Consider the following 10,682-nt stretch of genomic DNA (forward strand, 5'->3'; position numbering starts at 1 on the left):
GGATGAATTGCATGTACAATAAAGAAACCTAGATCCAAGCTTTAGGGTTTGCATGTGCACATAGGATGTTCTTTTGTGTAAAACCCATCAACTCCAACTTGCTTATGGATGTAACTATGTATCCTATTTGTGCTTCAAGGTTGGAGATACTAGTCCTTGTATCTTTTTGGAATTGTTGGGTACTAGTGGCTAAGGATGTGACAATGTCTCCAAGAGACATTCTGGAGCTACTCAGTTGGGATTGAAGAGGTTGTTGGTGATGTGGAGGGTGTGGTTTGGGTTGATAGTGTGGTTGTGGATGTTGGTATTGAGGTTGTTGTGGTGGGTAGGAGGGTCTAACCAAAGCATTTTGAGGCAATGGTCTTGGGTTGTAGCTCATATTGGGATTTGGCTTCCAACTTGAATTACAAGCATTTTGGTAACTGGATGGTTTATTATGGTAATTTTGGAATTCTCCCATGGCATTCACGTGTTCCGCATCTTCTTGGAGAATGGGACACATATCCATAGGATGTCCCATTATTGCGCATATTCCACAAACCATCACTTATGGAGTTAGTCCCATGGCTAACTTTTGAACAATGGATGTTAAATCTTTGATTTGAGACTCTAGATTCGATGTCCCCATTTCATTGAATTTTTGTTGAGTTTCTCTCTTCATATCTTGGCGCGGGCCAAAATGTTGTGAATTTGCGGCTATGGTGTTGAAGAATTGTCTTGTTTGTTATGGAGTTTTGTTAAAGACATCTCCACCACTTGAGGCATCAACTAGTATTCTCTCCATTGGCAACAATCCCTCATAGAAGTGTTGAATGAGGAGTTGTTCTAGGAATTTGATGTTGTGGACAACTATAGAACAAGTTGTTGAACCTCTCCCAATAATCATTGAAAGTCTCATTTTGACTTTGACGAATTCCACAAATCTCATTTCTAAGACTTGAGACTCTTGAAGCGAGGTAGAACTTGTAATGGAAAGCTCCTGCTATGTCGGTCCATGAGTTTATTGGCCCTGGGGAAGATAGAATAACCAATCCTTTGCTCTATCGGCCAATGAAAAGGAGAATGCCCTTAATTTAATTTGGTCATCGGTTGACCCTTGTGGCTTCATACTGGTGCATAATGTGGAACATCTTCAAGTTCTTATGAGGGTATTCATTCTCTAATCCATGAAAAGTTGGAAGTTGATGGACTAAACTTGACTTCAATTCCAAACCTCCTTCCAAAACGGGGTAATTGATACCGGTTGGAGTTTGTGTAACATCGGTTTCCATCATTTGCCTCAAGGTTCTTTCGGGAGCTTCTCCACCGTCCCCCATTGAAATTGGTTCTATGATTGGTGGATTTTGTTACAAGGGTGGTGTTTCCAGAATTTCTTAGCGAGGGTCTGGGCTAGAATCGGGTTCCGTATCACTAGAAGAAGCGGTTTCAACCTCCAGGTCCCTGTGACGATTTGAAGTTTGACCACGTTCTATTCTCTTTTCCTTCTCCAAACGCCTTGCTTCTTTTTCAATTTCCGGATTATGAATCAAGTCACTTGTACGTTGAGATCTAGGCATAGTGAAACAAATTGATTAAAAATAAACCAATCCTCGACAAAGGCCCGAAATTTGGTGGTTGTCGAGGCCAACAAAATAAATACACTAAATATTACACACTAGAATAGTGTATAGCGGTAAAGGGATCGTATCCACGGAGATTGATTCAATTTAAATATCTATATAAATCACTTGTTCAAGTACTTATAAAACAAGAGTAAAAGTAAAATGGGAGGTTTTAATCTTTTTGATTGCTTGCGAAATATTAAAACTAAGCTGGAATGTAAATATGACAAGTAAACAAGTAAATGATTTGATTAAATTCAGTGTAGTAAATCTGGTTGATTTTGGGATACACCATATGGATGACATGGTTGACTTATCATTAGACTAAATTGAACAATACTTGTGAATTAATTTAACTTGGCTATAGCAATTCATAAGCACAAATTACCTCAACTCTTCATTGTTATTAAAATGGTTAGAGGAGCTCTTAACACATTTCCTTAATTAAAGTCACAAAATTAATGAAGCATATAATCTTGTGAAAATCAATTAGGTTTTAGTTCCAAGTGTTACCAAGTCCAAAAGATAATCAAATGCTTACATTATCATTATGGAGGAAACATTTCCAAGGTTCAAATGAAATGAAAACAAACATAAAAACCATTTGTTGCTTACTAATTTGAGGATCCATTACTTAACCAATAAATTAGTCAACAAAAATAAGCATTCATTCATCAAATCTCATGATCAAGGATAAATAAACACAATAAGATGTTTGACTAGAAAGCATTTCCATAAACTTCAAACACAAGATAACATGAGTCTTCAAAACAACCAATCATCCAGGAGCTAAAACATAATCAACCAAATATAAGTCTAGCCAAGCATAACCAAAATAAAAGTGTAACACCCATAAAAATCAAGCCAAATTAAAACTTTTTCAACCATTCAAAACCATTAATTTATTACAAAGTGTTTTGCAAATATTTCAAACATCAGAGCATCCCAGAAGTCCAGATCATAAAAATGTGAGGAGGTGCACGATCACGCCTTTGCCTTCCCGCGATCATCCGAAGTACCTGAAACAAAATCCAAAACTGTAAGCCCGAAGCTTAGTGAGTTCCCCCAAAATACCAATGACATACAAGCATAAACAAATCATATAAACAAATAGTATGCATATGGGCCGTCAGCCTGACTGGACTGCCTTGCAGGGCCATCAATCTATCTAGACCGCTCTCCGAGCCATCGGCACGTATGGACTGCCTCTCAGGGCCTTCAGCCTATCTGGACCGCTCGTCGGGCCTTCGGCCTGACTAGTATGCCTTATTCGGGTCTGCAGTCTATCCGGTCCGCCTTGGGTATGTTGGCCTTCAGCAAAAAGCAGGTCCGCGCCAACCCAACCCCTAATCAAACAACCATGTGCACATAAATTTCATATGCTAGCATATATAACAGTCAAAACGATATAACAGATCACTACTCATAGCAACATCCTATAACCAGGATACCGACCTAACCGGTCACTAACATAGCATCATCCTATATACCAGGATACCAACCTACCAGGTCACTAAGCATATCACCATCCTAACTACCAGGATGCAAATCAATAAGCATATCATTCAATAAACCAGGATATAAATCCGAAAAGGGTCGGCATTGGTGCCTTCGACCCTGTTAGTATAGTGATGAGGACAACTCACCTCACAAGTAGCTCGGGATGATAAATGTCAAACTCCCAAATGCAGCTCCAAACTTAATCACCTACATCCACCAATGATCCACTTTTATAAATTCCCAAATTACTAAAATACCCTTAGAAGTCAAACTGGTCAACCCTTGGTCAAGGTCAAAGTCAATGATCAAGGTCAACAGTCCATGTTGACCCAAGTCATCGAGTGCAACCTACAGACTCTTCGATTTCCTTCAAAACTCAGAGAGTCTCGTGAATCAGATTCGACTCGCCGAGTTGACTATTCAACTCGTCGAGTCCATGCAACGTCCAAAAAGTCGGGTAAAACCTTATCTACTCGTCGAGTCTTCTTACTAACTCATCGGGTTCATGCCGAAACTTGAAAACGGGGAAATTGGTCTCGAATTATCAAGTTGGCTTATGCAACTCATCAACTTCATGCAGTCTACTTCTTATCCAGATAATTTCAAGCTACTCCAAAGCTCCAAATTGTAGATCCAGCTTCCTAAGGCATAGTTATCATGTAAAGTTGCAAACTTTACGTGCATGCAAGGTCTTAAAGGCCAAAACCAAGTCAAAGAAAAAGTTCTAGGTAAGGAGAAGGCCACATCTTGCTAAAGGATGGAACTTTATGACTATAAGGACTTACAGGAGTTCGGATCTGAAGTTACAACTTCAGATCATGCCCGATACCCGAAAGAACCCACAACCAGCTAGAAATGGACTTAAACCTTTGCATGAAGAGATCTAGCTAGAGAAAAGTCAAGGTAATGACTTGTTACCTTGAAAATGATGCTAAGATGAAGTAGAAATCAGATCCACAAGCTTCTCCATGCTCTAAGCTCCTTAGACTTGAAGCTTTATTCACAAAATCCACCTTCCAAGCTTCTTAACACTAAAAAAATGGAGAGTAAGCGTGATTAGGGTTTTCTGAGCTCAATGGGGATGGTAAGGGAGGCATAGGGAGGCTAATGACCCTTTAAATAGGGTGTAAAACCCTAGAGTAGACCTCATAAATCACACAGACTGACTAATCCCTACGCGACAAGTTAGGGACCTCCAACTCGTCGAGTAAGCTTCTTTAATTGCATGAAATCCCTGAAATCTCATTCTCGGGAATCAGGATGTTACAAAAAGAAATGCAAAGTAGTTTAGAGGTACCGAACATTGTTCAAGTTGCAAGATGAAATGAAATTAAACCAATCTTCTAAATCTTCAATTTCTTCCAAAGCCTTATTGAGAGCAAAATGAGTTGTTCTTGAGAGTGTTATTGATGAATTCCCTTCAAAATCTTCAGTAAATAGGGGCTTATTTCCAGATCTAAAAGCTGGCCAAAAGTAATCCACCAACATTCCCAAAGTAGAGACTCAATCCAAAAACCTGGATCCTTCACAACACGATCCACGCGGACCGTTTGTGGATCCAAGCGGACCGCGTGGGTCTCGCTGAATGGGTGCCTTGGCCCATTTAACTAACAAACCAGCCCAATCTTTTCATTAGCATCTCAGCCCATTTGCATCACTTCTTGGGAGCCCGATTATGTTTTTCCAAATCCTTCAAATATGATCCAATGCTCCTTTAATCTTCCTTAGCTCGAGTCCTCGTCGTCTCGTCCAAAAATTAAGTCTAACACGCTTCTTGTTTATATTGACACCAAACCCAATTGCGCCACTTCAAGTCCATAGGCAAATCGCAAGCCTCCAATAGTCCCAGATTCCTTTCATACCTCCAATGACAAAAAGTCTTCGTTAAATCGTGCAAATAAGCTCAAAAGGCTGGAAAGCACGCGATAAAGGAGAAAAATAACAAAAAGATAAAATATGCATGATGATTAACTAAAATGAGATGGTTTTAACTAAAAATAAACTATGAAAAGAAGTAATAAAATGAAACTATCACCCGCTTCGATTGATTTGTCAAGGTTGTAGCCAACAACCGTACATGGTTGTGTCAACATGTATAGATCTATACATACGTATCTCGCTCTGAGAATTAATGATTATAGCCGAGTGGGAATAGTAAGTGGTTAAACTTATGTAATGAATAGTGGCTCACTATAAAACCAATTAACTAAGGTATACGATATAATTGTTCTATAAAAGACGAGTAACTTCGATTAATTCGTAAAAGTGTATACTACTCGCTTAAATAGATAGTAAGTTTCTCATGTGCATGCATAAATTTCAAGATAAAAGGTTAATAACTTATACATATATATTTAACATATGTATAAATACATGCATGGTATAGGTATAAACATTTGTTTCACATGTTTTATGACATGCATATTCACGTGAAAATCATAGCATTATCATAGGTTATATTTTTAGTACAGAACATGCTTAACCCGTTATAACATATGTATGCCATGATAAACAAATATATGATATAATGCTTTGATAAAATATTGTTTATGCTAGATATAATTTTTTGTATGCATTTTTCATAATCGATATATGTGTTTCACAAGTATTCTCCCCAAAAATAATAAAAACGTTAAAAAGGGGCCGTAAGCACTCACCCTAGATACGTGATCTCGTATTTTATTCGCTTTTGTGATGCTTATCATTAGAAACCACAAAATAACCCGCTCTTGAACTTTGAAGTGTTTTCGAGACTATTTTGTAGCAATTTAAACTAAAGGGTTGTTTAGTAACTTAACTTAACTAAAAGGGACAGTTTTGGTCAATCTATTCAAATGGGGCTGTTTTGGCTATTTAACACAAACCAGCGAGGTTGATTTGATTAAATGGTTAAAATGATTGGAGGGGCTGATTTTGTTTAAGAATACAAACAATGGGGTTGTTTTGATTAAAATGAATCGAGGTTTGGGGTCTTTGATCCTTAGTGATTAAAAGAAAGAAACATGAATCGTAACAGATTAATAAATATGGTGGTGAAGGTTTCTCGGTGGTCACGATAGCAACACCACCCTTACGTTAGTGGTTGTTCTTGGCAGCAACAAACGAAGGCACATGATGGAGAGTACCGACGAGATTGGAGGTTGTGGTGGTTGGAACTCACAACTGTAACGACGACAACAAGCCATTTGGGTGGCGGAGCGTCTGTGAAGTGAGTTTTCCTGACTATACTTACGGGTCGAAGGCACCAAGGTTGGCCCATTGGATTGATATCCTGGTTACCATATGATGTTATGTTGTTATGATCCTTTGGATCCGTACGATTATCTATGTTTACCGACTTTGTGTTCATGTTTATGTGTTGCATATGTCGACAGGTTGGTTTAGGTTGAGGTGGTCTTGCCTTGTGTTGTAGGCTAAGACACCTGGGGATGACTGTATAGGTTGTAGGCCCTACGAGGCGGTCCAGTTAGGCCGGCGGCCCGTAGAGCAGTTCAGATAGGTTGTAGGCTCTGCGAGGCGATCCATTCAGGCTGGCTGCTCGTGGAGCGGTCCAGATAGGCTGTAGGCCATGCGAGGAGGTCCATTCAGTCTTGATGCTCATGTTTGCATGCTTTTTTGTTATGTTTATGTGGTGGTAGTTTGGGGGAACTCACTAAGCATTGGTTTAAAGTTTTAGTTTCGTTTCAGGTACTTCATAGGATTGGGGCAAGGCGAAGCCGTGACATTACACATCCATGGTTTTATGATTGATTGGATCTTGGAAGACTCTATTTTTTAATAATGTTTTGAAACAATGATGATATAAACACTTCTTTTCAGTAATTGGGTTGTTTTAAAAAGTATAAATTTATTGTAATTTTTGAGACATTACAACGCAAAACTCAAACCAATCGTGAGACCTAAAAGAGAGAGCGCAAAGGTAGAGGAAGGTGGGGTACTTTAAATTTTTTGGGGATTTGGTTTTCCCCCTTAGCTATATCAAAGAGGGGTGGTGCACATATTAAAAATTTATAAAGTGATATCTCTACACGAAACCCGTTTAATTTAGGTACCCTTCGTGTTTGTAATTTTTTTTATTGGACACTAATTTTAGGGCACCTACAAATGAGTGTCTTCTATCCTTCAAATTTTAGAAAACTGACATTATTTTTAGGACATGAAAAAAAATACATATCATAAATCAATGTGTGTCATTAAAGGGTTGTTTTCTAGTAGTGTTAGTTACCAAATTTCCATAATTATTGATTAATTATAGTATTATAGGTTAATATGTGTTTGGCGCGTCTGTTTTCCATTTGGATCGTTGACAATTGTTCTAGTAATTGTTCGTGTGAGTTTTCTTACTATACTATATGTTACAATATGTTTCCTTTGTATGATAGGATATATATATATATATATATATATATATATATATATATATATATATATATATATTGCAGTATGTTGTTAAGTAAGATGATCGGCTTAGTTGATTGTCTGTTGGTGTTGTATTGTGTATTTGTCTATCTGTTATATGCCAACATATTATATGTTTGAGAGTTGATGGTGGTCCAGCTATGTGTTGAATGTCAAGATACTCTGGACTGACCAACTTTATGTTGAAGGCCAAGGGGCGGTCTAGCTTTATGCTGAAGGACAAAGGGGCAGGCCAACTTTTTGTTGAAGGCCAAGGGCGTTCCAACTTTATGATGAAGGCTAAAGGGAGAGACCAACTTTATATTGAAGGTCGTTATTTGTATGTGTAGACTATATAATCTTCTATATAATGGTTGTTTATTTATATGGGTTGTTCATATGTCTGTATGAGGAGCTGATGGCAGAACGACGACATGTCACAAGCCTATAGAATCGTGTTGACGACGGAACGATGATATGTCGTGAGTCCAGATACACATGTTATCGGTGAAATGATGAACGGTCATGAGCCATTACTTGTATGCATTGTATATGTATTGTGATATATCATATTTTGGGGAACTCTTTAAGTTTCGTGGTTACATTTATGGATTGAATGTTTTGTAGGTAGTTATGTTGTCATAACGAAGGGCCCAACTTGACTTTACCGCACACACATCACTGTTGATTTATAAATTATATTTCCATTGATTTTTCAATATTGCTTTATTTTGAAAAACTATATGTTATAACGGTTAAACAAAAAATGCTTTTATATTACCCTTGTAAACTATATTTTTACATTGTTAGACAATTGGATTTTTATATTATACTTTGGAATAGATTTGATAGTATACTCTATTTATAGAACGAAAAATTAGGTTTGAAAAATGAGACGTTACGTTCATAGAGGGGTTTGGTTCCAAATTTTTCCGTGCTTAAAGTAGTTAGATTGCATTGCAAATATCACCTCTAAAATAGTTGATTATGTGGTGCTCATCTCTAAAATAGTTGACTACCGGTAATTTTAAGTTATATGATCAAATTACATGTCTTTAAACACCTAGAAAATAATTGTAACATCCGATTTTTAAAGTGTTTCATTGCTCGGGGCAGCGGCCCAATTATCATTGCCACAGGGTTTAGGGCCATGGGGAAAAGAAAGATTTGGTCCAGTTCGGAGGTGGGAGTCATGGCATGAGTGACCCAAGTATTTTTTTGTGTCTTTGGAGGCCAAGGGCATGATTGTAAACGGACGTCTCGGCCTTTTATGAGTTTTGGCTTTTATTCGGAAGGTTTTAAGGCTTGGGTGGGTTGTTGGGAGTGTAGGTCTTCTCGCCACCTTTTTGTGGATATAAGGTTCGTCGGAAATGGACCTCAGACGAGGAAGTTATGACACTTTGAAGTTATTGACAATTTTAGTCCTTAATGAAGATTTGTGGCAAGGCAGTCCCATGCATGCATGGAACGCATGCATGTGTTTAGATGTGTACGCCCAACGTAGGCTGGGTTACGCCCAACATACAAGGTCATTTGGTCGCGGGTGGTTTGTGAGTACGCCGGGCGTACTAAGAGGTACGTAGGGTGTACTCCATTCAGACAAAAACCCTAATTTTAGGGTTTGTCACTATATAAGGAACATTATGCCTCAATGGTCAGCCTCCTTTTCACCCTAAAGAAGCTACTACGAAACCCTAATCCCTTGTTGGTGTGCTTTGAGCTTATAATATCATTTTGGAGTGCATTTTGGTACCTTGAAGGAAGGTGACCGTTGTTGAAGCATCATCACAGGAGCAAAGGAGTATAGATCCAGAATTTTGTCAACATTTGGCATTCATATAAGGTATAAAGTTCTGAACTTTGTGGTTTTTCTCTAAGATCTCTTGTGTGGTTTTGGACCTTTTGGTCCTAAGAATGGAGCTTTATGGTTCCAAATCCGTTTCTAGGCTTAGGGTTGTCACCCATTGTGCTATTTAAGTCCCAAAGGCAGAAAAGTTACCGTATTGAAGGTCTTAATGGGTTCATGCAAGATTTAGGACCATTTTCATAGAAGTAGAATGCCATTTTTGTAAATTGGGCTTATGTGGGGCATACAAAGTCACCAAGTCAGTGACTTTATGAGTTTGACGTTAAGTGGAGTTTAGATCTATGATTTGGTCCCTTGGTTTGAAGCATTAAGTGCTTAATAGAAAAAGAGATTAATAAAGGAGTACGTTGGGCGTACAAGCTGGTACGCGCAGCGTACAGGTCTCGAACCCAATACACGCTACGTAGATCTGAGTACTCGCCGCATACTCAGTCAGAGTGGGTTTCGCACAAGTGGGCCTCGGTTTGGGCCATTCATTGGAAATCTTAGCTTTGGGCCTTATGGGCCATCTGGAAATGAACCTTTGGACTAGTGAAGCATTATTGGGCCTTAGGTTGAGGCCTATGTGAAAGGATTGGACCCAATTAGAAATTGGGCCATATATGAGTGTTTATCTTTTTGGGCCAAGAGTTGCGTAGAGTTTGTTTTAGGAGAAGAGTATGTGAGGGGTAGAATGGTCTTTTACCCTAGTGAGGACTTATGGTTAAGTTATGAGAATCCCGAACTGAACTAGTTTATATGATGATTAGTAGCTCGGGGAGTCGAGAGATCAGCACTTCGGGGATCTACCAACTAGCAGCCAAAGGATTATCCAAGAGATTCAACTTCGCGAGGTGAGTTTCCTCCTGTTTGAACGGGTTGAAGGCACCAATACCGGCCCATATTTATGTTATGTGTTTACGGGTTACGATCCGATGTCGGGCGGTGTCCGAGGAATGTTGGTATGCTTGCTTTCTTCGTGATTCTTGCAAGTGTCTATATTTGTATATTTCCGGATTACAGTCTGATCACGGGCGATGCCCGAGGAATGTCTGTATGTTTTCTGGATTACGGTCTAATGTCGGGCGGGGCGCGAGGAATGTCTATATGTATCATTCCAAACTACGGTTCGATGTCGGGTGGTACCCGATGAATGTATGCATGTTTAGTTATACTTGTTGTCTTTGTGATACTTGTATGTACCTGGTAGGGAGGTGAGTGTGGGTGGGGTCCCATATCTCATCGCTAGTTGAGTGTGGATGGGGTTCCATATCTCATCATTAGCAGCGTAGGGGTGGGGCCCATGATAGGCGATGCCTTAGGATTGGAACATATAG

The 10,682-nt window shown here is 39.0% G+C and overlaps 1 non-coding gene across 1 annotated transcript; it reads left to right on the top strand.

Moving 5' to 3' along the window:
• The first annotated feature begins 831 nt into the window (after window positions 1-831).
• Window positions 832-938, top strand: LOC145071696 (small nucleolar RNA R71). Its single transcript, XR_013690703.1, has one exon. It is a non-coding gene; the product is annotated as a small nucleolar RNA R71 (small nucleolar RNA).
• Window positions 939-10,682: the final 9,744 nt, after the last annotated feature.

Source organism: Lactuca serriola, chromosome 8 (genome assembly GCF_051521515.1).
Source record: "Lactuca serriola cultivar US96UC23 chromosome 8, Lser_US96UC23_V15, whole genome shotgun sequence".
Taxonomy (NCBI): Eukaryota; Viridiplantae; Streptophyta; class Magnoliopsida; order Asterales; family Asteraceae; genus Lactuca; species Lactuca serriola.